This window comes from Bos javanicus, chromosome 28, assembly GCF_032452875.1.
Source record: "Bos javanicus breed banteng chromosome 28, ARS-OSU_banteng_1.0, whole genome shotgun sequence".
In the NCBI taxonomy this organism is placed as follows: Eukaryota; Metazoa; Chordata; class Mammalia; order Artiodactyla; family Bovidae; genus Bos; species Bos javanicus.
This window is the reverse complement of record NC_083895.1, coordinates 10,000,184-10,024,720: the sequence shown is the minus strand read 5'-3', so window position 1 is coordinate 10,024,720 and position 24,537 is coordinate 10,000,184. Positions and strand designations below refer to the sequence as shown.

The window sequence follows — 24,537 nt, the reverse complement described above, 5'->3', positions numbered from 1 at the left end:
AGAAACACAGGTGGCACTTGGAGTACATAGTGTTGGCACTCACCCATTCACCATCTTGTACTCCTCCTTGTGAACCAGTCTCCTGTGGCCAGGGATTTATCTTATTTTCAAGGACATCTATAATAGGTCAGACTTGAATTTATGCAAACTCAGGAAACTCCCACAGACCTGCTTGTGCATTCACCTCAGGGTTGAACATTCTAAAACCATGTCTCTTCATTAAGAATCAGCCACTGTGGGTAGGATGTTTACCTGAGCACTGCCTTCGGTATATGAGCAGCTGGCTTCCTAAGCTGCCTGAGTTGGGTGTGGTAGAGAGCAAGCAAAGGGTCAGAAGCCAGGTTTCCAACAACTAGCAGGGGCATAGCTGCCAGGAAATGCAGTGTTGTCTACATCCTGTCAGGAAACCCTCCTGTTCTAAATTATACCTAATTATCAGTCAGCAGCTGAGTCCCAGAAGAGTGCTACAGGGCAGGAAACGAGGCAGGATGGGTTATCCTGAGGGGCAAGTGGTCCTGTGACTGTGCTTTATAGTACATTTCCTGGCCAGCTATTCCTTTGACTCAGTTCAGTTCAGTCGCTCAGTCGTGTCCGACTCTTTGCGACCCCATGGATTGCAGCATGCCAGGCCTCCTTGTCCATCATCAACTCCTAGAGTTTACTCAGACTCACGCCCACTGAGTCAGTGATGCCATATGCCATCCAACCATCTCATCCTCTGTCATCCCCTTCTCCCGCCTTCAATCTTTCCCAGCATCAGGGTCTTTTCCAATGAGTCAGTTCTTCACATCAGGTGGCTGAAGTATTGGAGTTTCAGCTTCAGCATCACTCCTTCCAATGAATATTCAGGACTGATTTCCTTTAGGATGGACTGGTTGGATCTCCTTGCTGTCCAAGGATCTCCTTGCTGTTCTAGTCCTTTGATTAGGTGACCTCAAATTCTTGGTTGATGCTTCTTTGTGATTACTCAGTTGAATCTAGTATTGGATTATATATACTTGAATAATATCAAAACAGCATATTTAAGCTTTAGAATTATTGGCTCACATTATGTTCAGAAAGATCTTCAGACATCCAAAGTAAGTGTTCTAGTGATATAGCTTATCTGGTAAACAGAGGCAATGTGACAGCAATTGTGATTTCAAAGGACAGCAAATGTGACAGCAAAAGTGATTTATCTTGTAAAATACATGATTTGAAAGTTACAACTGCAAACAGATAAAATATGAGGAACAGCAAAATGATGGTCATGAATACACTGGTTAAGAAATGTATTTGACATTTATCACATAGAGTCATTCCAAATATTAGAATGAAGAAAACTGTCAATAATATTATCTATAATAATAATGTTATTTACACCAACAACAATAATTTCAACAGTGTGCTGTGCTGTGCTATGCTTAGTTGCTCAGTCGTGTCCAACTCTTTGTGACCCCATGGACTGTAGTCCGCCAGGCTCCTCTGTCCATGGGAATCCTCCAGTCAAGAATACTGGAGTGGGTTGCCATGCCTGCCTCCAGGGGATCTTCCCAACCCAGGGATGGAACCCAGGTCTCCTGTATTGAAGGCAGATTCTTTACCGTCTGAGCCACCAGGGAAGCCTGGTGACAGATAATATAATAATATTATCTACAACAACAATAATAATAATTTCAGCAACAATAATCATAGTAACCTTTGCTGCTGCTGCTGCTGCTAAGTCGCTTCAGTTGTGTCCAACTCTGTGCAACCCCATAGATGGCAGCCCACCAGGCTCCCCTGTCCCTGGGATTCTCCAGGCAAGGATTCTGGAGTGGGTTGCCATTTCCTCCTCCAATGCATGAAAGTGAAAAGTGAAAGTGAAGTCGCTCAGTCGTGTCTGACTCTTAGCGACCTCATGGACTGCAGCCCACCAGGCTCCTCCGTCCATGGGATTTTCCAGGCAAGAGTACTGGAGTAGGGCACCATTGCCTTCTCCGCATAGTAACCTTTATTGAGCATCTGTATATCTTTATGAGTGCCTCTCTTTTAGGCACCAAGGATACAGTAGACGGAAACAAAATCCCTACCTTCAGGGAGGGTACATTTTAGACAAAATCTCGGTTGATGCTTTTAACAACTGGAGAAGAAACTCTAGCATTGTTCTTTTTCTTTCAGGTGGCTATTATCTGATTCTTAGGCATGTTGGGAGGGGAAGGGAGAGAGGTATAAAATAGTGGGGTATCTTTCAGAAATCAGATAGAATTCAGAAGAATCTGAGTCAAATAGTAGCTTGTACCGTGGCCACAAAGACCACCAAGAGGGCCACAGTCACTTGCCACAAAGCAGCTTCCCCCTTGCCCAGGGAGGCACTGCATTTTGGAAAGACTATCTCCTGGCCCGGAGTCTTCATCCAGCTGAAGGTTGAGTTCACCTGCTCCTGGCATGTTGCCTTGGGGATTTGCTAACTAAACTGCTCTACCACAGTGACCCATATGAGGCAACATGATGATTTTTAAAAAACATGGATTGAAAATCCAGAAGATAATGTTATTAAATAGACCCAGATGTTTTTAACTATCTTGTTTCTTTAAGGTTCTTCACAGTTCCCAAAAGTGCTTTAAAATGTCTTACCTGTATTCCTCAGATTTCTAGAATCTAGAAACACCCTGTCTTCTCCCTTTTTTTTTTTTTTTCAAATTGGCTACCTGGCTTGACTTGTGGGATGTTAGTTCCCCAACCAGGGATTGAACGTGGGCCACCAGCAGTGATGTGCTAAATCCTAGCCACTGGACTGCCAGGGAACTCCCCACCCTTCTTAATTTTATATTTCAGTGATTTATTTCGAACAAAATGTCTGAATTTTCCCCAATATTATTGTGTGTTTTGGATTACTTTTTATGCTTGGATATTGTTATATTTCCAAACAGTGTCTATTGTTGTTGTGTCAGTTGCTCGGTCGTGTCTGACTTTTTGGGACCCCATGGACCATAGCCGGCCAGCCTCCTCTGTCCATGGGATTCTCTAGGCAACAATACTGGAGTGGGTTGCCATTCCTTTCTCCAGGGGATCTTCCTGACCCAGGCATCAAACCTGGGTGTCCTGCATTGCAGGCAGATTCTTTGCCATCTGAGCCACCCAGGGAAGCCCCAAACAGAGTCTATATTTTATTTTCAATAGGATAGCATGCCTGGGCTGCATCCATACTATTAAATAATACAACTGTCTCAGCACTTTACTCATGGAGTAGTTGCATGAAAAAGGCAAAAGTTGGCCATAAGCCATCTGTTTACAAAGCGAATCCCGTGGAGTCCTTCATGTCCTATGTTGCTCTAATGTCAGCACAAGCTGGGCAGAGAGGAGGGTTTTTGCTTTGAAGTCAAGGCTCCAGGCAAATCTAAAGAAGTGAGTGCCCTCCTTCCACTCTGGCTGGTGCACTGCAGGCCCTTCCACATGGCACAGTAGAGCTGTTCTCTTTTCTCTGCTGTGACCACTTGTTTAAAGGCAGTGCTGCCTGGCACCAGAGATTCTCCAGACATTTTAGTGAAAGCAGACCTTTCAGTTTGTTTGTTTGTTTTTAATCTCTGATGCCTTTGAAATATCTTTGAAATCCCAGGACTTAGAAATGTCTCAGATGCTGGTGAAGAGCAAATTTGGATATCAGATCCCATGCTGTATGTACATTCATCTCTTCCCTTCTGCAGCCCAAGTTGTTCCTTTGGATTTTTTTTTAATACTTATTTTTATTTATTTAATTATTTGGCTGCACCAGGAGTTAGTTGTGGCACACAGGATCTTCAATCTTCATTGCAGCATACAGGATCTAGTTCCCAGAACAGGGATGGAAACTGGGCCCCCGGCCTTGGGAGTGTGGAGTCTTAGCCACTGGACCACCAGGGAAGTCCTGTGCAGCCCAAGTTTTATTTTTGATGAGCTTGTGTTCCAGAGAAACTTAGAATGAGAGCTTCCCCAGAATACTCTTCCATATCTCATGTAAGTCTGTTCATGGAGGGCCCCACTAGGGCCCACCTAAATTCGACAGGTAAATATGGCTTAGGCTGAAGGTGGGGTCACACTACATTAATATTCAGTTCTGATCCCAAATATACAACAAGTCTCTGCCTCTCAGACTAGTTTGCATTGTGAACTGGGAAAATGATTATGCATTTTTTTTACAAGTTTGATTTCTCATTGCAAAAACATAGCATTTAAAAAAATGTATTCTATTGAAGTATGGTTGATTTATAATGTGTTGATTTCTGCTGTGCAGCAAAGTGAGTCAATTATACATATATATTCTTCTTGATATTCCTTCCCATTATGGTTTATTACAGGATATTGAATGTAATTCCCTGTGGTATACAGTAGGACCCTGTTATTTGTTCATTTTATGTATAATATTTTGCATCTGCTCACCCCAAACTCCCAATTCATCACTCCCTGCCTTTCCCCTTGGCAACCACAAGTCTGTTCTCTATGTCTGTGAGTCTCTCCCATATCATAGATAAGCTCATTTGTGTCCTATTTAAGATTCCACATATAAGTGATATTATATGGTATTTGTCTTTGTCTGACTTACTTTACTTGTGTGCTACTTAGTATAATAATCTCTAGGTTCATCCACATTGTTAAATGGCATTATTTCATTCTCAGTTGAGTAGTATCCTATCTTATTTATCCATTCATAAAAATAACACTTTACTAACAGGATGCCACATCAGAATGTACACAGGTATGAAACAGTCTGGTATTCCAGACACAAAAATTAGGATTTGAATAAAATTTCCCAAAGTGTAAAAGACACAACTCTAACAACTATTGACCTATTTTTAAAAGGATTTTCAAGCCACCATAATCACCAGTCTTTTTTTGTTTTGTTTTTAATTGAAGTATAGTCAATTTACAATGTGACCACAGGCCATAGAGAATTCTTTCAGGTGCTATATTCTTCTGTATCATCCTCTGCCTCATTTACTTAAAATAAAAACATACTGAGCAGCTACTGTTTCAGGCATTTGGGAATACAGAAAGTTAAAATGCAGCCCTCACAACTTATTAAACTCAAAGTGTATTTGAGAAGACAAAAAATTACAAAAAAAACAATACATACTGGGAGTTACAGGCTTCCTTGGGGGCTCAGATGGTACAGAATCTGCCTGCAATGCAGGAGACCTGGGTTCAATCCCTGGATCTGGAAGATCCCCTGGAGGAGGGCATGGCAACCCACTGCAGTATTCTTGCCTGGAGAATCCCATGGACAGAGGAGCCTGGTAGCCTACAGTTCATGGGGTTGCAAAGAATCAGACACGACTGAGTGATTATAACACACACTGGGAGTTACAGTGATTCCCAGGTGGTACAGTGGCAAGGAATCCACCTGCCACTGCAGGAGACGTGGGTTTGATCGCTGGGTCAGGAAGATCTCCTAGAGAAGGAGACGGCAACGCACTCCAGTATTTTTGCCTGGAAAATTCCATGAACAGAGAAGCCTGGCGAGTTACAGTCCATGGGGTCGAAAAGAGTCAGACATAACTGAGCGCACATACATGCATGACTCACCAGGAGTTAACAGACAAAAGGAAGGACCACTGTATTCAATTGTGTTCTGGCTTATCCGTCACATGTACTTGGGACATTCTTTCCCTCTTAGCAGATAAAAGAGAAAATGCATACTTTATATCTTAACTTATAAATACAAAACAGGCAAGAGTGTGCCTTTTGTGCATTCACTACAGTCTTCTGCTGATACAGGACAAAGACTAATTGAGACATTGAAGCAGTTGGGTGGGGTAGGCTCCTTCCATCTGTGTGATGTAGCCACACCCTGGCTTAGGGTAAACCGTTATCCTTTGGTGCTGGTTCTTATTTTTTTATATTTACTTATTATTTAATTTGGCTCTCTTGGGTCTTAATTGCAGTGCAAGGGATCTTTGTGGCATGTGAACTCTCAGTTGTGGCATGTGGAATCTAGTTCCCTGACCAGGGATTGAACCCAGGTCCCCTGCATTGGGAGCATGCAGTCTTAGCTACTGAACCACCAGAGAAGTCCCATGTCTGGTCCTTATTAAAACAGACTCTCCACCAGCTCCTCTGGAGAATCAGCACAACCTATTATTATAATTATGATGTGCTTTATCAGCACTTTGCTAATTGCTACACAATAGGCCCAAGATTTGTTTGTCCTACAGAGTTTAACGTCTGCCCTGGTGGCTCAGATGGTAAAGCGTCTGTCTACAATGCAGTAGACCCGGGTTCGATCCCTGGGTTGGGAAGATCCCCTGGAGAAGGACATAGCAATCCACTCCAAGATTATTGCCTGGGAAATCCAATGGACAGAGGAGCCTGGTAGGCTACAGTCCATGGGGTCACAAAGAGTCGGACACGACTGAGCTACTTCACTTTACTCTACAGAGTTTAACCTATGCTTTGAGGTTCTTCAACAAGTGACTAGACATTTTAAGCAACATGGAACATGGCTTAGCTAGAAACAACCAGGTTGAAATAGGGAGCAATTATCTACCTGGCTACAGTTGAAGCAGTCAGTCAGTTCAGTCGCTCAGTTGTGTCCGACTCTTTGCAACCCCGTGGACTACAGCACGCCAGGCTTCCCTGTCCATCACCAACTCCCGGAGTTTGCTCAAACTCATGTCCATTGAGTCGGTGACACCATCCAACCATCTCATCCTATGTCGTCCCCTTCTCCTCCTGCCTTCAATCTTTCCTGGCAGCAGGGTCTTTTTCTAAAGAGTCAGCTCTTCACATCAGTTGGCCAAAGTATTGGAGCTTCAGCATCAGTCCGTCCAATGAATATTCAGGACTAATTTCCTCTAGGATGGACTGGTTGGATCTCCTTGCAGTCCAAGAGACTCTCAAGAGTCTTCTCCAACACCACAGTTCAAAAGCATCAATTATTTGGTGCTCAGCTATCTTTATGGTCCAACTCTCACATCCATACATGACTACTGGTAAAACCATAGCTTTGACTAGATGGATCTTTGTCAGCAAAGTAATGTCTCTGCTTTTTAATATGGTGTCTAAATTGGTCATAGCTTTTCTTTCAGGGAGTATGTGTCTTTTAATTTCATGGCTGCAGTCACCATCTGCAGTGATTTTGAAGCCCAAGAAAATAAAGTCTCTCACTGTTTCCATTCTTTCCCCATCTATTTGCCATGAAGTGATGGGGCCAGATGCCATGATCTTAGTTTTTTGAATGTTGAGTTTTAAACCAGTTTTTTCACTCTCCTCTTTTACTTTCATCAAGAAGCTCTTTAGTTCCTCTTCACTTTCTGCCATAAGGGTAGTGTCATCTGCATATCTGAGGTTATTGATATTTCTCCCAGCAATCTTGATTCCAGCTTGTGCTTCATCCAGCCCAGCATTTCACATGATGTACTCTGCATATAAGTTAAATAAACAGAGTGACAATATACAGGCTTGACATACTCCTTTCCCAATTTTGAACCAGTCCATTGTTCCATGTCTGGTTCCAACTGTTGCTTCTTGACCTGCATACAGTTGGAGCAGAGGGATATATTAGTCATCTTCACCCACCCGCCTTCCTAGCATCACCGTCAACATTCCTGAAATGTGGCCTTTACTCTTTCTATTTTAAAAAGGATCTTCAAGCGCTGTTATCTCTCTCACCAGTTTTTTTTTAGTTGAAGTATAGTTGATTTACAGTGTTGTGTTAATTTCTACTGTATAGCAAAGTGATTCAGTTATACATAGATATGCATTCTTTTTCATATTCTTTTCCATTATGATTTATCACAGAATATTGTATATAGTTCCCTGTGCTATATGGTAGGACCTTGTTGTTCATCCATTCTATTTATAATAGTTTGCATCTACTAATGCCAAACTCCCAATTCATCTCTACCTCACCCCATCTTGGCAACCACAAGTCTGTTCTCTGTGTCTGCCCTCTCACCAGATTTTACATATGTTCTTTCTCCTCCAGGACGAGTACTTCTTAAACTTTAGTGTGCATAGAAGTCATCTGAGGATCTTGTTGAAATGCCAGGTATGACTCAGTGAGTTGGGGGCATGGCCCTAGGCTCTGGACTTCTCACATGCTGATGCTGCTTGTCCATGGGGGAGCATGAGCTTAGAACATCCTGCAGGCCTGTTTCGGTTTCTGGACATGTGGATTTTAGAGACTGCTACGAAAAAGCAAAAGTAATAACCATACTAATGACAAAACAATAAACTCTTTCAGGGACCCATCAGCTTCCCAACTTTTTATTGCCGATTAAGGTCAAGAAAGGCCATTAAACATATGTTAGGCTCTAATTGCCGTATCATAAAGAAAGGTTATTTGAATTCCAAAAAGTAGGAAGGGCATAGTTTCAGAATAGAGGACAATCTTTTGAATTGAATAAACTTGACTTTGTGGAAAAACTCACTATATTGGTCTCATTTTAAAAATTTTATCCTGGACTAGGGCTTCTCAGGTGGCGCTAGTGGTAAAGAACTCACTTACCAATGCAGGAGATTTAAGAGACTCAGATTCGATCCCTGGGTTGGGAAGATCCCCTGGAGAAGGAAATGGCAACCCTTTCCAATATTCTTGCCTGCAGAATCCCATGGGCAGTTGGAGGCTACAGTCCATATAGGGTTGCTCAGAGTCAGACATGACTGAAGCGACTTAGCATGCACATGGGAGCAGTAAAATCAGTTAGAGAAAATTGGCCTGCCTGAAGTCCACTGAGGTTTTTAAGTCTCAAGTCTAGAGTCAGCTTTTCTGATCCCAGGGATGGGGTTGGATGTCCCTCCACAGTGCCCCCGGGATCCCTGGGGATCCTTATGATAAAAATTTAATAGCACTTCATTCTTTTTATGGCTGAGTAATATTCCATTGTGTGTGTGTGTGTGTGTGTGTACACACACACATCTATATATACACGTATCTTCCTTATCCATTCATCTATCAATAGACATTTATATTGCTTCCATATCATGCTATGAATATTGGCATGCATGTATCTTTTCAAATTATAGTTTTCACCAGATGTATGTCCAGGAGTGGGATTGTTGGATAATATCGTAACTCTATTTTTGTTTTTTAAGGAACTTCCATATTGTTCTCCATAGTAGAATGTCTTTCATCTATCTCTGCATCTCAAAGCCTCAGACATCACAAGTACATCCAAAAGACTCAGTAATTGAATGATGGCCTGAAATAATGCCTCAGTGTTAATTACAGTTCCACTAGTGAATTCCGTTTGTGGTGATAGGTAGACTTAGGGATATTTTTTGATGGTTGAAACTAATGGCATGTATGAGATTATTATATAATTAATATATATAATATATATTATATATATTAATATATATAATTTACATTAAGAATTAAGAATCTTCTTAGGTAGCACAGGGTTCTTTTGAGTAGGCAGCGAAACACATACAAATCTTTACCTGTTCCTCACGTTGAACCTGACTGGTCCAACTTTTGAATTGGTCAAGTAATATTCTGTTCTGTGAACTTGCTGATACCTTGAACTCTTCCTTTGTTTTTCTGGTCTTCTGAATGAGCTACCATGAGGGTTCTTGTGAATTTTTAATCTGCGCTGATTCCCTGGGCTCTTGACTTTTGAATAGAAATGGATAGCAAACATGGATTTCTTATGATAACATTTCATAAGTTCTAGGGTTGCCATAACAAAATACTGCAACCTAGGTGTCTTAAACAACAGAAATTTATTTTCTCATCATTCTTGTGGATAGAAATTCCAGATCAAGGTTCGAGCAGAGTTCGTTTTCATGAGACCTCTCTTCCTGGTTTGCAGATGGCCATAGTTCCACTATGTTCTCACATAGCCTTTCCTGTATGCTTGTGTGGAAAATTCTGGTGACTCTTCCCCTTCTCATAAGGATACTAGTTCCACTGGATGAGGGCTCCACCCTTATGACCTAATTTAACCTTAATTACCTCCTTTAAGGTTCTGTCTCCACACTGAGTCACATATGCGTTAAGGCTCCAACCTATGAATTTGGTACAGGGAATGGGAATCAATGGTATTTGTGATATGAGGGAGACTTAAGTATGGGCAGAGTCCCCTCTTGTTGAGGCTTAATGGCAGTGTTGAGGTAAATTTCATTGAGATGATGAAATGTGAGCAAAGAAAGGAAGGAGGTAAGGGAGTTATCTATGTGGCTCTCTGGAGAAAAAGCATTTCAAGCAGAGGGAACAGCCACTGCCAAGGCCTTAGGACAGGAATGTATCTAGAGTGGTTGGTAAACAGTAAAGAGGCCAGTGTGCCTTCAAGATGGCAGAGTAGGAAGAGATGAAGTTATGGGGATCCAGTTGGTGCAGAATTCTGCAAGCCATTGTAAGGACTTTGGTTTTACCTGCGTGAAATGGGGAGCCACTACAGGGTTTTGTGCAGAAATGTGACATGGTCCGATTTACATATGCATGTAGCCACAAAACGATTATTTTAACATATTTTGGTGACTTGGCTGTGAAATTATGCACATATACGTTAACTGCATCTTTTAAAACCTTGATTTTAGAATCTCCCTTTAGAAACTAATTTTAGAGTCAAATTACCTGGAGAACTGCCCACTTATGAAGTTTTCCAGCATATGATAAATGCATAAGTAGGGCTTCCTTCTAGATATCTGTCACTTGTCTTTATTCTTCCTTCTATTGCGTGTGCTTGATTACACATTATTTTGTGTGTTCATCTGAAATATTTTAAATAAGTTTTATCTAATATGTATATTTAACATCTATGTTCTAAGATACTCTTATACAGAGTTAATACCATGGTTAAAATACTTTAAAACTCAGAAAGAGAAAAGAATAGTCACAAAAGACATTACTTTGTGCCTTTTATAAGAAAATAATACTTTGAGGGCCAATTGTGTACCATTGTCATATAAAGTCTGTTTTGTTCTCTTTGCCTTTAACAAAATCATGACTGTCTATTATTTCCCATTTGAGAAACAGAAACTAGCTTGTTACTTAACACTTCTGATCTCTTTTGGCCATTAAAGAAAAAAAAGGGTGTTTTTGAGATTAGTGTGTGAAAGTTGGTGTATAAATAAGAGTAGGTTTGGTTATAGGTAAAACTGTGAAGTAGGTCATTTGGCTTCCTCTTCCTCTGAATTCAGGGAAATTCCCCAAAGTATCTTAGGCACTTAGCACACAGTACCAATACAAGTAGGTGTCACTATATATTTGTTAAGTAAATAGCATCTCTTTCATTAACTTGCTGGAGATTTCATGCATTGCCCATCCCTGGAGTAGTCCAGTTTTAAAAGACTGTGGGAGGAGGTGGGTGAACTGTCAATGGATGAACTGTAGAAGTCAGTGGGAAGATTGTACAGTCTGGGATTTCCCCAAGAGCCCCTTCAAACCACATCACTGGGCACCTATTTACTTGGTTAGTCACTGGATCAGATGGAAGTCACTGGATCAGATGGTACACAGCCTTGGGATATAATATCCTGAATTATTTCTAGATTCCCATGTAAAGTTGTTGATTCTAAACCAGCTCATTTCAATTAGTAAACCATTGCTTATACAGTTGACCTCTGAACAACAGGTTTGAAAGGGCACCAGTCCACTTACATGCAAAAGTTGTTCACTAAATCTGTAATACAGTACTACACCATCTGAAGTTGGTTGAATCCATAGATGGAGTAATGATTATAAAGCTACAGGCAGGATTTTTAACTAGTAGCGGGCCAGTGCCCCTAATAGCTTCCCTCTTGTTCAAGGGTCAGCTGTACCTTGTATTAGGGAGGACTTGAACCCTAGACTTTGAAGCCTCAAAGCTCAGGTTCTTTTCCAGTATCTTAGACATTCCACCGCAAGGCCAGCCGCAGTGACTAGGTGGTGATGCCAAACTACGGCATCAGTAGCCTGTCAGCCATATGCTGGACCTGACAGTCAGTGATGAAGCTAAAATAGCCTTATATTTAACCTATGGTTCCCACCCTCTGGAGGCACTGCTATTGTAAGACACACAACTTTGACAGTGCACACTGCCTGTGTGTGAAGAGGGTTAAACATACACCTTTGCACTTAATTCTAAAGTAGCTTCGTAAACCTCTTTACGTTTTTGTAATAAGCCTACAGTAACCTTTGCAAAATGTTTCTTTTTTCCAGGCCCCGGAGGAAGGGCAGAGTTCCTCGTGGGTAACCCTTTCTCCCTCTCCCAACCCCTTCCCATATTTCTTCTCCCATCCTCCGGACCCAGAGAAGGGGCACAGTATGATTATCTATGTTGAACGGAGGGAGAGGACGCTACGCATGGACTTGGTGCTTTTCAAACGGAGCTGGCTCTACCTAGGGTGTGACGCAACCCGCCTCGCAAAGCCCTGAAAGAGCAAGGACGCGGGACCAGCCACCCGGCCGCGAGGAGAAAGCCCGGGCCCCGGCCCCGGCCCCACCCCGAGAACTCGGCCCGCCTTCCTCTCTCCCTCATTGGCTCCGGCCTCCACGCGTTACGACTGCGACGCTGGCGCTGCCTTACCGGCGAGGGGCGGGGCTCGGGACGCGTGAGGCGGGCAAGTGCGCAAGCGCAGGAGCGAGTCTGGGGCCGGACGGGGGGGAGGGAGGGGGTGGTGTACCCGGTTTCCTGGGTTACCTGAGGGGGCGGTGGGTAGGGAATTTGTGGTGGCGGTGGCGGCGGCGTCAGCGGCGTCGACTCGGGATTCTCCCGGTGAGGAGGAACGCGCGTCATTGGCGGCCAGAGAGCAGGTAAAGGCGGCCGCCGGGCCCGGGCATGCCGACCGCTGTTGGGGGTCCCGGATCCTATCGGTGGCCTGGAGGGAAGGCGGTTGGGGGTGGCAGTCAGCCCCGGCTCGGGGTCGCGGTGGCAGGGCTGAGGGCGCGGGGGACTCGGCCTCGACGCGCCAGCCCGAGGCTTCTTTCCGGCTCTGGGGCTCCGGGACGTCTCCCCGCCGCGCCCGGGGAGCCTTTGACAGCACCTGAGCGGCGGGCGCGAGCTCTGCCCGGCTTCTCTGGACCTTTGCGGCGGCCAGCGGCCACTAACTTTATTTCCCGGCGCTTAGAGGGCGGAGGTCAGGCAGGCTGGCGGCGACTTGCTGCGGTCTTGATTGCATTTGTTATGCTTTGCCCCGGCACAACTTGCACCCGGGCCGGGCCCACACCGGCAGGTTGACGGCTGGAGTTGACAGTTTCGGCGCCACCACCCTGCGGGTCGCGCTGTAAGATCTTGCCCCGCGGGTGTTCGCCCACCTGTCATCTCCTCTGCGCCTCAGCCCTCTGCCTTTTTTCCCCTGCCTGTAAAGCCCTATGCCCGGGCGAGAGACTCTTTAGAGGATCCTCTGAGACATCTGCCGTCTGTCCCGGGCATCATTGGCGTCTTGTCTGAGGTGCGGGTTGGCCTCTGGTGGGATTATAACTGTATAATTTTCTGTATGGGAAATAACCCAGGGAGACCCCAGCACCACAGTGTGGAGGCCAGTTGGTTGCTTGGTGGCAGAGGGGGTAAGGTTTAGAGGCTTTAAAAAACGCTTCCTAGCTCTGGGTCTTACTGGGTTAAACAAAACAAAACAACCATACACACCCAGCGATAGCACTTGGTAGTTGATGAGGTTGTTTTAAGCAGATACAACATTTTAAGAGAGTTGAATCTCGTGTTTAATACTTTGGTGTTGAATTCAGACCAGAATGTTTACTTGAATATTGAATTCAGCTTGCACTTTCCTTGGGGTTTGTTTAGCAGATTGCACAAACTGAATTGGTCTTTTCTTCCTGATGATCCTTGGCTATTCTGCTCTGTTACTTTAAACTTCCATACCTAGGAACCTTATGCTAATAAAGATGTTGACTTTGTGCTTTCATCTTATAAATGTAGTTAATTAATATGGGGGATCTGTTTTAAAGAGCTTTGCAAGTAGCCAGCAACATTTTTTTTTTTCTGACAGCTCTTTGTTGTCATCCACGTTGTTACTACAAAGGTTGGAAAATTTGGAGAAGTGAGGGAGCATCGGGAGGAAATGAGTTACTATATAGTTTAATTTACATTAAAGTGAATTTGTAAGCTATAAGATTATATGTGAATATAGTAAATATTTTTGAGTACCTACTGTGTACCAGTTTTATAAACAGATAAATATCCTCTCCAGCAGGAAGTTTGCATTAGTAGGGGATCGCAGATAATAAAATACGTTCTTTGTCTGATGGTGTTAAGTACTATAGAGAAAAAGCATGGATGAGGGAGAGACTTGCAGTTTTATTTTGTTTTATCAAAGTATAGTTGATTTACAGTGTTGTGCTAATTTCTGCTGTACAGCAAAGTGATTCAGTTTTATACACACACACGCACATACATTCTTTTTTTAAAATACCTTTTCCATAGGATACTGAATATGGTTCTCTGTGCTGTACATTAGTACCTCGTTGATTATCTGTTCCATATACTAGCTTACATCTGCTAACCCCAACCTCCCACTCTGTCCCCTCCCCTTTGACAACCACAGATCTGTTGTCTAAGAGACTTGCAGCTTTAACTAGAGATAGCCAAGGAAGACTTCCTAGAGAAGATGACATTTGAGCCCAAGACCACAGGGAAGTGAAAGGGCAATCCCTGCACCTCTCTGAGGGAAGAGTGTTCAAGCAGAAAGAAAGGCACTTGCAGAATGCTTAGAGGCAGGAGTGTCCTGGGTGCATTTGAGGGCAGCAGAGGCTGATTTGGCTGTGGTGGAGTGAGCAAAGGAAAAGCAGTGGAAATGCAGGAGAGAGGTAAGTGGGAATGGGGAATCAGATTGTGCAAGGGCTTGTAGGCCTTTGAAGGACTTGAGCTTCCACTCTGAGGAGGAAGGGGGCTCATCCTTTTGAATAGAGAAGACATATAATCAGACTTGCCTTTTAAAAGGATCACTGTGGTGGCTGGATGGAGAATAGATTTTATCTGGGGTGGGGTGAGGTGTTGGGCAGAAGCTGTGATGTCAATTCCAGGACCTTTCCCATAATCCAGGCCAGAGAGGTTGTACTTTGGACCATAGTGGAATTGGTAAAGTGGTTGATTTCTCAATAAATTGAGGGTAAGGTCAACAGGTGACTTAAAGGACACCAGAATTTCTGTCCTGAGCAAGTAGATAGATGGAGTAGACATATATTGAGGTGAGATTCATGAGAGGAGCAACTTGGTTGAGAGAAGGTTAGAAGTTGGTTAGAAAATAATGAAATTAGACTCCAAGTGGAGATTAGTAGTAGTAGACCCAGTGACTTTGTATTGAAGACACTTCTATGTTATCTTGACTATAATAGGGACTTAATAGTTTCAACCATGAACTGCCACCTTTTTTTCATACTCATTTTCTTTCTAGACTTTTGGACCAACCTAATCATCTTTTTCATCAAATGTAGCTTTGTTTTTACTTGCATGCACTTAGAGCATCTGTTTCAGTTGTAGAGAAAGCCATATAATCCAGAATTTCAGAATACATTTTTAATTTGTTGTTGTATCTAACTTGAACACCTTCATCTGATTAACCTTTTTCTGAATTGTGTTTGGATACCTGGCTTAAGTTCAAGAATTTTTTCAAGCTTCAGGAATCTTGTTATCAAATGTGGCTTCACTTGGCCATTTGTGAATTACAATGGAAATGACCTGTATTTTTAATACTTTACTAGTAGTCAGTAATATACAGAGATTATCCTAATTCTTCTGTTTCATTAAAGATGGCTTGACATAAATGGGCCATCACATATTCAGTGGAGATTTTCTTCATCAAATTATGCAGTATTTGGAGCAATAGAATTTGATCTGTACAACTTGTATGAAAAATATATTATGGTCTTAATATTTAAGGTCTACCCCTTAACAGTTTCAGAACCCCAGTAGTACACTAATATTTTAAAAAGGATTTTAAACCAAAACACATGAAAGTATATAAAAACATGTTAGATAAGTATGTTACATAAGTATCTAAAAATCAGTTTAGTTCAGTCGCTCAGTTGTGTCTGACTCATTTGAGCCCATGGACTGTAGCACGCCAGGCCTCCCTGTCCATCACTAACTCCTGGAGTTTACCCAAACTCGTCTCCATTGAGTTGGTGAAGCCATCCAACCATCTCAATCTCTGCCGTCCCCTTCTCCCCCTGCCTTCAAGCTTTCCCAGCATTAGGGTCTTTTCCAGTGAGTCAGCTCTTTCTATCAGGTGGCCAAAGGATTAGAGTTTAAGCTTCAACATCAGTTCCTTCCAATGAACACACAGGACTGATCTCCTTTAGGATGGACTGGTTGGATCTCCTTGCGGTCCAAGGGACTCTCAAGAGCCTTCAACACCACAGTTCAAAAGCATCAATTCTTCAGCACTCAGCTTTCTTTATAGTCCAACTCTCACATCCATACATAAATAGCTATAAACTGATCTTAGAGTCGATAAGGAGTCTGTATTCTCTTTGCTGTTGCTTCTCACCAGTGTTTATCCTGTGCCTCTTAATTCTCCTGGCTTTGTTTTACAGTAATTGAGACATTGGGAAGTTTTGAATGCTATCCAAGTCTAACTTCTGGGAAGACAAAAAAAAAAAAACAAAGAAAAATCTTATCTAATAATATGAAAGGGTAATGTTTAAAAGGTGTAATCATCTTAATTAGCCAAGAAAGAAATCAAATAGTTTTCCAAAAGGCTGGTCATTATTCCATTCAAATGTGATTCTTTGAAGTTGAAACTCAAGACAGATCAGGAAATTAGAGAACTTTTAGCCACTTTAGATAAGTGGAAGAAATAGATGAATAATAAGGTAGAGTAAGTACCACACATATTCTCTACAACTACTGCCACTCGTCTATAAAAAGTAAAGAGAATAGATTTTTGCCAGAAACCCGAAGAGTTGCACATTTTAAATCAAAAAATGTGTGAGGAGGTGAAGCCTGGAAACTATACGTTAAACATCTTGGCACTGACTGATTTCTATAAAAATTGTAGACCAGATTGCCAAACAGATGCTTTGTGATTTGTGATTAGAAATAAAGTACTGATTACTAAGATGCAGAATAGGTTTTTAGAGAATACATCATATTATGCTAACCTCATGCTCATTTTGCCAAGGATATAATAATATTAAATAATCTTTATGAGTACCTCACTACAGAATGCATTCCCATTTAGCATCTCATTTAACCTTCACACCATCCCTGTTAAGTACTATCAGGGGAGGAGGGGCTCAACAGTAGGGATCCTGGGGAGACACAAAAGGGACACATATGGGAGATTTGGGGCTTCCCTGGTGGCTCAGATGGTAAAGAAACTGCCTGCAGTGCAGGAAACACAGCTTTGATTCCTGGGTTGGTAAAATTCCCTGGAGAAGGGAATGGCAACCCTCTCCAGTATCCTTGCCTGAAGAATTCCATGGACAGAGGAGCCTGGTGGGTATACACTCTGTGGAGTTACAAAGAGTCGGACATGACTGAGTAACACTTTCACTTTAATGGGAGATTTTAGCAAGGACTTGTTTAGATACGAGGTAGGGGAAAAAGAGGGAGGAATCAAAGAGGGCGTTAAGGATTCTGGATTAGGTGAATGGTGGTGCTGCTGCTGGTGATGCTGCTGCTGCTGCTGCTAAGTCGCTCCAGTCGTGTCCGACTCTGTGCAACCCCATAAACGGCAGGCTCCGTGTCCGACTCTGTGCAACCCCGTAAACCCACCAGGCTCCTCTGTCCCTGGGATTCTCCAGGCAAGAACACTGGTGTGGGTTGCCATTTCCTTCTCCAATGCATGAAAGTGAAAAGTGAAAGTGAAGTCCCTCAGTCGTGTCCGACTCTTAGCGACCCCATGGACTGCAGCCCACCAGGCTCCTCCATCCATGGGATTTTCCAGGCAAGAGCACTGGAGTGGGGTGCCAATGGTGATGCTAGTAATCGATATTCTAAAAAGACAGAGAGGAGTAGATAGGGAGATCAGTTAACATCAGTTTGGTGAAGTAGCTGTTTTGTTTCTTGAAACTGAATCTGGAATGAGTCACATATAATTTAAAATTTTAACATATGTAGGTCTGGAGCTCAGGAGAGAAGTCTGAACCAAGTAAAAAAAGTTTTCATTCATTCAGTAAATATATTCTTTCAAATACTTTTGGTAAAGCAGGGAGGACAGTGGGTAGAGATTTGAGCAGGGAGATGTGATTAGGGAAGGTTTGTTTTTCTTTAAATATAGAAGAAAAAGGATACTTTAGTGGACTGAAGGAAAGGGGCTATTAAAAAGGAGGGAAAATTGAAGTCACAAGAGAAAGAAGATAATAGACATAATCTCAGAGGCAGTGGAAGGATTGGGAACAAGAGTACAGGTGCACAGGTGAAAGGGTTATCCTGAAGAAAAGTAGTGATGCATATTCCTTTTGAAAAAGGAAAAGCATATAAGGAGTAGACACAGAGACAAATGAGTAGCCAGGATAGTTTCGTTTGTTTCTGTGGAGCAAGGTTATCTGCTGAGATTGAGAAGGAAGAGCATGGATTGGGGTATTTTTGTGGGGAAAGGACAAGTTACCACTGTGATTAGAAAGTGGCCTTGACCAAGGACAAGTGACCTAATCGCTGATAGTGTTTAACGCCCCTGCAATCACAAACATAGAAAGAGGCTGTCCATGCTGAAGCAGTTTTCTCCAGCAGTTCCTGTAACAGAGCAGAAGGCAAATAGGCTGAACCTGGATGGGGATTGGAAGGGAAGGTATGATGGAGAACTTGGGTAGAGGGTGGTGTGAAGTCAAGAGATTACCGGTGGTGATGAGGTTGTTAACTGAAGGGCTGAACTTTTAAGTATCCTGCTTGATTAAGGAAGAAAGTGAAGCCATGACAGGGCTGACAAATGTGGAGAATGAAGAGGATGAAGAATCCCATGAGTAAGCTGTAGGATTAGTGGAAGTAAAGGAGTATGAGAGATGGAAAAATGTGATGTGAGAGTCCTAAATTTAAGATTCTGGTAAATAAGAGCCAAAGTATGACCGATGATGGTGGGTAAAGATTAATAGCACTAATTACAATACTAATACTAATACAAGCAACTGTTTATTGTGTGCTTTGTGCTAGTCACTATACTGAATGCTTCTTATGGATTAATTATGAGCTTCTCATAATAAACCTATGAGCATTATTATTATTTAATACTAAATCGAACTTATTTTTCACAACCATCCTGTGAAGCACATATTAGGAGCCCCATTTTACAAATGAAGAAACTGGGGCTCAGTGAGATTAAGTAATTTTCCCCAAGGCACACAGCTTGGAGGTACCTGAGTCTTTCTAGCCCCAGAACCCTTATTTATGCCCAACTCCTAAATCATGCTGGCCTTCTGCCAAGTAGGGGTCATTGAAGAAAAGGAAGTCAAAGTACTCTAAATCCTAGTGTGTTGGCATTAAATTTTCTCATGGGTAGTGAAGCCCTGGAATAACAGATCTTGTGTGGAGAGGAAGACAGAAATTGTATGACAAAGTTCTCAATAAATGAATGACTCAAAGGTCAGTCAGTGACAACTATAACTATAGTTATAGCCTTAAAAGGGGATGGAGTGGGATAATAATGTCCAAATCACCTTTGGAAACCAGAATAGTACTGACTTGTCTTCCTGGCCTGGGATCTGGGTGTCCATAGTGATTTATTAAGAGAAGGAGATGAAGTGATCCTCTTGTGTGGAAGTAGAGGATATAGGAAAGTTTCTTAGCAACAGAACTAGGGATCCTAATGGTAGGGAGTAAAGAATTCAGAGTTGAGCCAGGAGGACTCATCTAGTTGTGCATTAAAAATCAGAAAGGATGGTGGCAGGTAGGCTGATTATATATTGACTAAACTGATGTTATTTTGAAAATGAAAAGACATTAATAATTACTGTGGGACAACAAGCATAAAGTAGGACTGTCCTGGACAAATCAGGCTATTTAGTCATATCAGTCATTGGTAACCGGATGACATACCACCCTGGAAAGGGGTTGTAGATGTTGGGAAATGAATTGAGCCTTGAATTAGAGGCACGTGAATGGAGCTTACTAACCTAAGATTATTCTAACCCCACAACACTGCCCTGAAATGTTCTGGGTATGTCTTGTTCTATAAGGGTCTGGAAATTTGAAGGAAGTTATGAATTAATCTCTAGAGGAAATTTTGGAAGCCATTATTATATAGATGACACCTGAAACCTTGGATGGATAAGATTGTCAAAGAACATAAAGGGAAGTGAGGCAGAGGGGAGAATGCAGAGGCTCACCAATGTGAAGGAGCTGGTGAAGAAGCATCCAGACAAGGAGACAGAAGGAGAGGTCAGAGGGGCAGGAGGAAAACCAAAAGAGATTTGGCATCTTCCATGTCATGAGATGGAGCAGGACATGACAACCCATTCCAGTATTCTTACCTGGAGAATCCCACAGACAGACTGTAGGCTGTACAGGCTACAGACTGAAGCCTGGCCAGCTCTAGTCCATGGGGTCACAAAGAATCAGACATGACTAAAGCAACTTAGCATGAACACACACATGTCAAGAGACAAGAGAAATTTAAGAATGAGTGATTAATAATCTCATATGCCTTATTGAAAAGACCCTGATGTTGGGAAAGACTGAAGGCAGGAGGAAAGGGGGATGACAGAGGATGAAATGGTTGGATGGCATTACCAACTCAATGGACATGAGTTTGAGCAAGCTCTGGGAGTTGGTGATGGACAGGGAGGCCTGGCGTGCTGCAGTCCATGAGATTGCAAAGAGTCAGACACGACTGAGTGACTGAACTGACTCACTGACTGATGCCTCATGTTCCTCAGAGAGGTCAAACGAGACAAGGATATCCGTTGGACTGAGTCTGGCAGTTAGAAGTTTATTGTTGGTCTTGACTTGAATAGTTTCAGTAGAGTGGTATGTGCAAAATCCAAGCTGCTGTGCACAGAGTATGTGTGTGTGGCAGGGGGCTGGGGGGGGGGGGGGCGGGCGGGGAGGTGAAAAGACTACTTCCAGTGCAGATTACCCTTGAGTAATCTTGAAAGAGGAAGGTGTCAACAGGCTTTTTTTCTTTCTTTCTTTATAAACATAGAGAAAAAGCCAATGGAGATGAAGGGTTAAAAACTGAGAAGAAAATGGAAGTGCTAGCAGTGCCTCCTAATAATGTCTAGTCAGTAATTTTGTAGTAATCAGAAGAGTGAAAGTGAGAGAAAGAAATATTTTAGATCAAGGAAGACAAACTTCATAATAACCATAATTTGTCAGAAACTGAAATGGGTGGAGAGTGTTTATAGAAAGGAGGGAATTCCTAATTTGGATGAAATATTGGAAAGTGACATCTAGGTTGTGGATTAACTCTAGGTTTCTGTTTTTTTCCCCCTCTACTTTTAATCCTGTGTTTTTGTGGAATAATAGAACCATGTTCCATCTCCAAGGTTGTTATTAGAATGGATTTGCTATTTTCTATGGATTTGTTCTTATAATTCTCACTTACTAGCTTTTTTAAAAGTTAACTGTGTTTGTACATTGGAAATATTTTCTGGTTAAGTATATTTGTTTTCTATTGTGATTACATTTGATTCTTGGCTGAATTCACTGGTTTTGGTAATTTCTATTTAACAAAAGTGAATTCATATCTATATACATGTTTTCTGTTATGAACATGTAAAGAGCAATAATAGTATGTTAATTTTTTTCTTCCCTCTTTAAATTTGTTCTGATCAAAATGTAATTTGCTGCAGTGGAATTCTTACTAGTTTTGTAGTTCACTTGTCTTGGTTCCTTAGGTTGAAGAGTAATAATCATGAAGTGAAGTGAAGTGAAGTCACTCAGTTGTGTCTGACTCTTTGGGACCCCATTGGACTGTAGCCTACCAGGCTCCTCCATCCATGGGATTTTCCAGGCAAGAGTACTGGAGTGGGTTGCCATTTCCTTCTCCAGGGGAACTTCCCGACCCAGGGATCGAACCCGGGTCTCCCGCATTGTAGGCAGACGTTTTACTGTCTGAGCTACCAGGGAAGCCCTAATTGCATAAATATTTTTTCAACAACATAATTATTATACAAAGTTTAGATGAGTGTAAAATTAAAACAATGGTGAGAATGGGTTCCTCAATTATTATAACTATGTACTTTATTTGAAAGGCAAGGAGAACATTAGTCAGTTCATAAAATGCATTCATTGTTACGTCTTCTGAATATTCGTTCATTGAAGTGCAAAAATCAGTGTATCCTGGCCAGTGGTAAGAGGAAATTTTGCTGGTGTGACTTGTAGGGCAGCTGTTTATATTTGTCAGCTCACTCTTACACTACTTTTTGATATTTACTTATCTGAACCTTTAATACACTATGACTTTTCTTTTAGTCTATTAAAGATTAAAATCCTTTGCCATTTTCTGGATTTCCTATTAACGATGATTCCAAAGACAGTAATGCTGATAACTGTTCCTGCTTTTCTCTGTTAGCTTTATTTAAAAATTTTGGAGTCTATTTCTAAAGTCATACATTCCATATTACTGAAATGTATTTATTTTCTCTACATCTTATTTTTTTTTTAATAGAATCTCTGGTTTTGACAAAACCTAATGATGCGCAGTTTAAAGAAACATTTAGAATGTGTAATTTTAATCTTAATCTTGATGCTTACAGTTACTATATGACTATTCAGTTCAGTTCAGTTGCTCAGTCGTGTCCAGTTCTTTGCGACCCCATGAATTGCAGCACGCCAGGCCTCCCTGTCCGTCACCAACTCCCGGAGTTCACCCAAACTCGTGTCCATTGAGTCAGTGATGCCATCTAGCCATCCCATCCTCTGTCATCCCCTTCTCCTCCTGCCCCCAATCCCTCCAAGCATCAGAGTCTTTTCCAATAAATTAGCTCTTCGCATGAGGTAGCCAAAGTATTGGAGTTTCAGCTTTAGCATCAGTCCTTCCAAAGAACACCCAGGACCGATCTCCTTCAGAATGGACTGGTTGGATCTCCTTGCAGTCCAAGGGACTCTCAAGAGTCTTCTCCAACACCACAGTTCACAAGCATTACAGTATTACTTTTTCTGACTATTGTACTGTTAACGAAAGTCCATAGCCTAAAAAATACTTAGAGATCATCTACTTGTGTCTTTGTTTGAATATGTATAAGAAGAATGGGGATCAGAAAAGCACTTTGCCTGAGATCCCAAAGAATTTGACGCAAAACAGAAAACTGAAAGTGTTTTGACTTTTAGTCTAGTATTCTTTCTCTTATACCACCAAATTCTTGAATATTTTAATACACTTAAAAAATGTAATCCCATAGCTAAAAGATGCCTTATACAACATGGAAAACAATGGTGTTTGGTTTCTAGTATGTAGTTCATGTGTAACTTTAACCCTTTTTCTTTGCACATGTCTACATGCAGATCACAGTGATAGAAACTAGATTGTAATGATACCAGTGTGGTTGAAAAACAATATAAAGTGTAGGTTGAATCTGAAATGCATTATCTCAGAAACTGTTTAATATGTATTTCTGTTTTACTTCTGTTCTTGATCACTCCCAGTCCCTGTGCCCTTCTCTCCTACTATCTTGTCCATCCTCATGAATGGTTAGAGAACAGCAGATGAAGCAACCAGATCTCAGTTTGGTCTTACTGTTGTTTTTCTTGCTGTGAACTCTTCTGTAATAGTAAACACATTTGTCTATAATTGCCTCAGCTGAATTTTTTTCTTTAGAAGGGAAGCTAATTTTCATTGTGTCTGTAAGAATTAGAGGAATGAGGAAACTAGAACAATCTACATTTGCAAGAAGTCTTTCAAGCTTGTCAATACCTGTGTTCAGTATTTTTGAAACTTATTTTGCAGGCCCTTTACCTTATACAATATATATGTTAAAAACTGTTCATCATTATGATGTTACTCTATAAATTATTTTTTACTGTTTTTGTTTCACATTTAGCATAAGGCTCCAGGATTTTTTTTGTGTGTGTTTCTTTAGGAGGTATGGAAAACCACCATGTCTACTGTTGATTTTAAAGAACTTTGAAACTGTAAACTCCGAATCATACTCTTTAACATAGGAAGAATAAACATCTACGCTTTTATTGCTGAAGTTTTTTGTTTCTAATCTAAATATTAGTAAAGGTTTTTAGGTGTTTCTGTAGCACTTTCCTTAATACATTAAGTTCTTGCGTGGTATGGAGAAAGGCTCCTGTAAATGTGCCTGTTTATTTCTCAGTGCTTTAGGTGTGGGAATATTTCATAAAGGAATTTGAGTAACAAAATGTTTACTGTCAAAGTTAGTATTAAATGAATTGGTTTCTATTTATTGACCTCTTACTATTTGACTTATTTTTAAACAAATAAGACCTGATTTCCCTTGATAAAATATAATCTAGCTTTGAAAGAAACAGTGTAATCCCATAATACAATGTAGTGAGTCCTAAGATACAGGCATTTAGAAAAGTAATTGGTAGTTAGTGGGAATTTCGTAGCAGCAGCAACATGATTTAAAAAAAAAAAAAAAAGTGAAATAATGTTGAGAACCTTTAGGAGGAATTATGGCATGGTACATTGTGTTTTGAGATGTGTTGAGAGATTAAAAACAAAAGTTAGCGGAGGGAATTCCATAGCATGATAATAAGGAATTAGGATCTTATTCCCTAGGAATTGAAGTACCATTTATTATTTTAAGGAATGTGG

The 24,537-nt window shown here is 41.5% G+C and overlaps 1 protein-coding gene across 5 annotated transcripts in view; it reads left to right on the top strand.

Moving 5' to 3' along the window:
* The first annotated feature begins 12,572 nt into the window (after positions 1 to 12,572).
* LYST (lysosomal trafficking regulator) overlaps positions 12,573 to 24,537 on the top strand; it is a 176,359-nt gene continuing 164,394 nt past the window's right edge. For 2 of the 5 annotated variants that reach the window (XM_061404894.1, XM_061404887.1), the window contains exon 1: positions 12,573 to 12,673. The gene's annotated coding sequence lies outside the window, so the exon portion shown is untranslated. The other 3 variants (XM_061404893.1, XM_061404888.1, XM_061404890.1) reach the window with 2 other exon arrangements.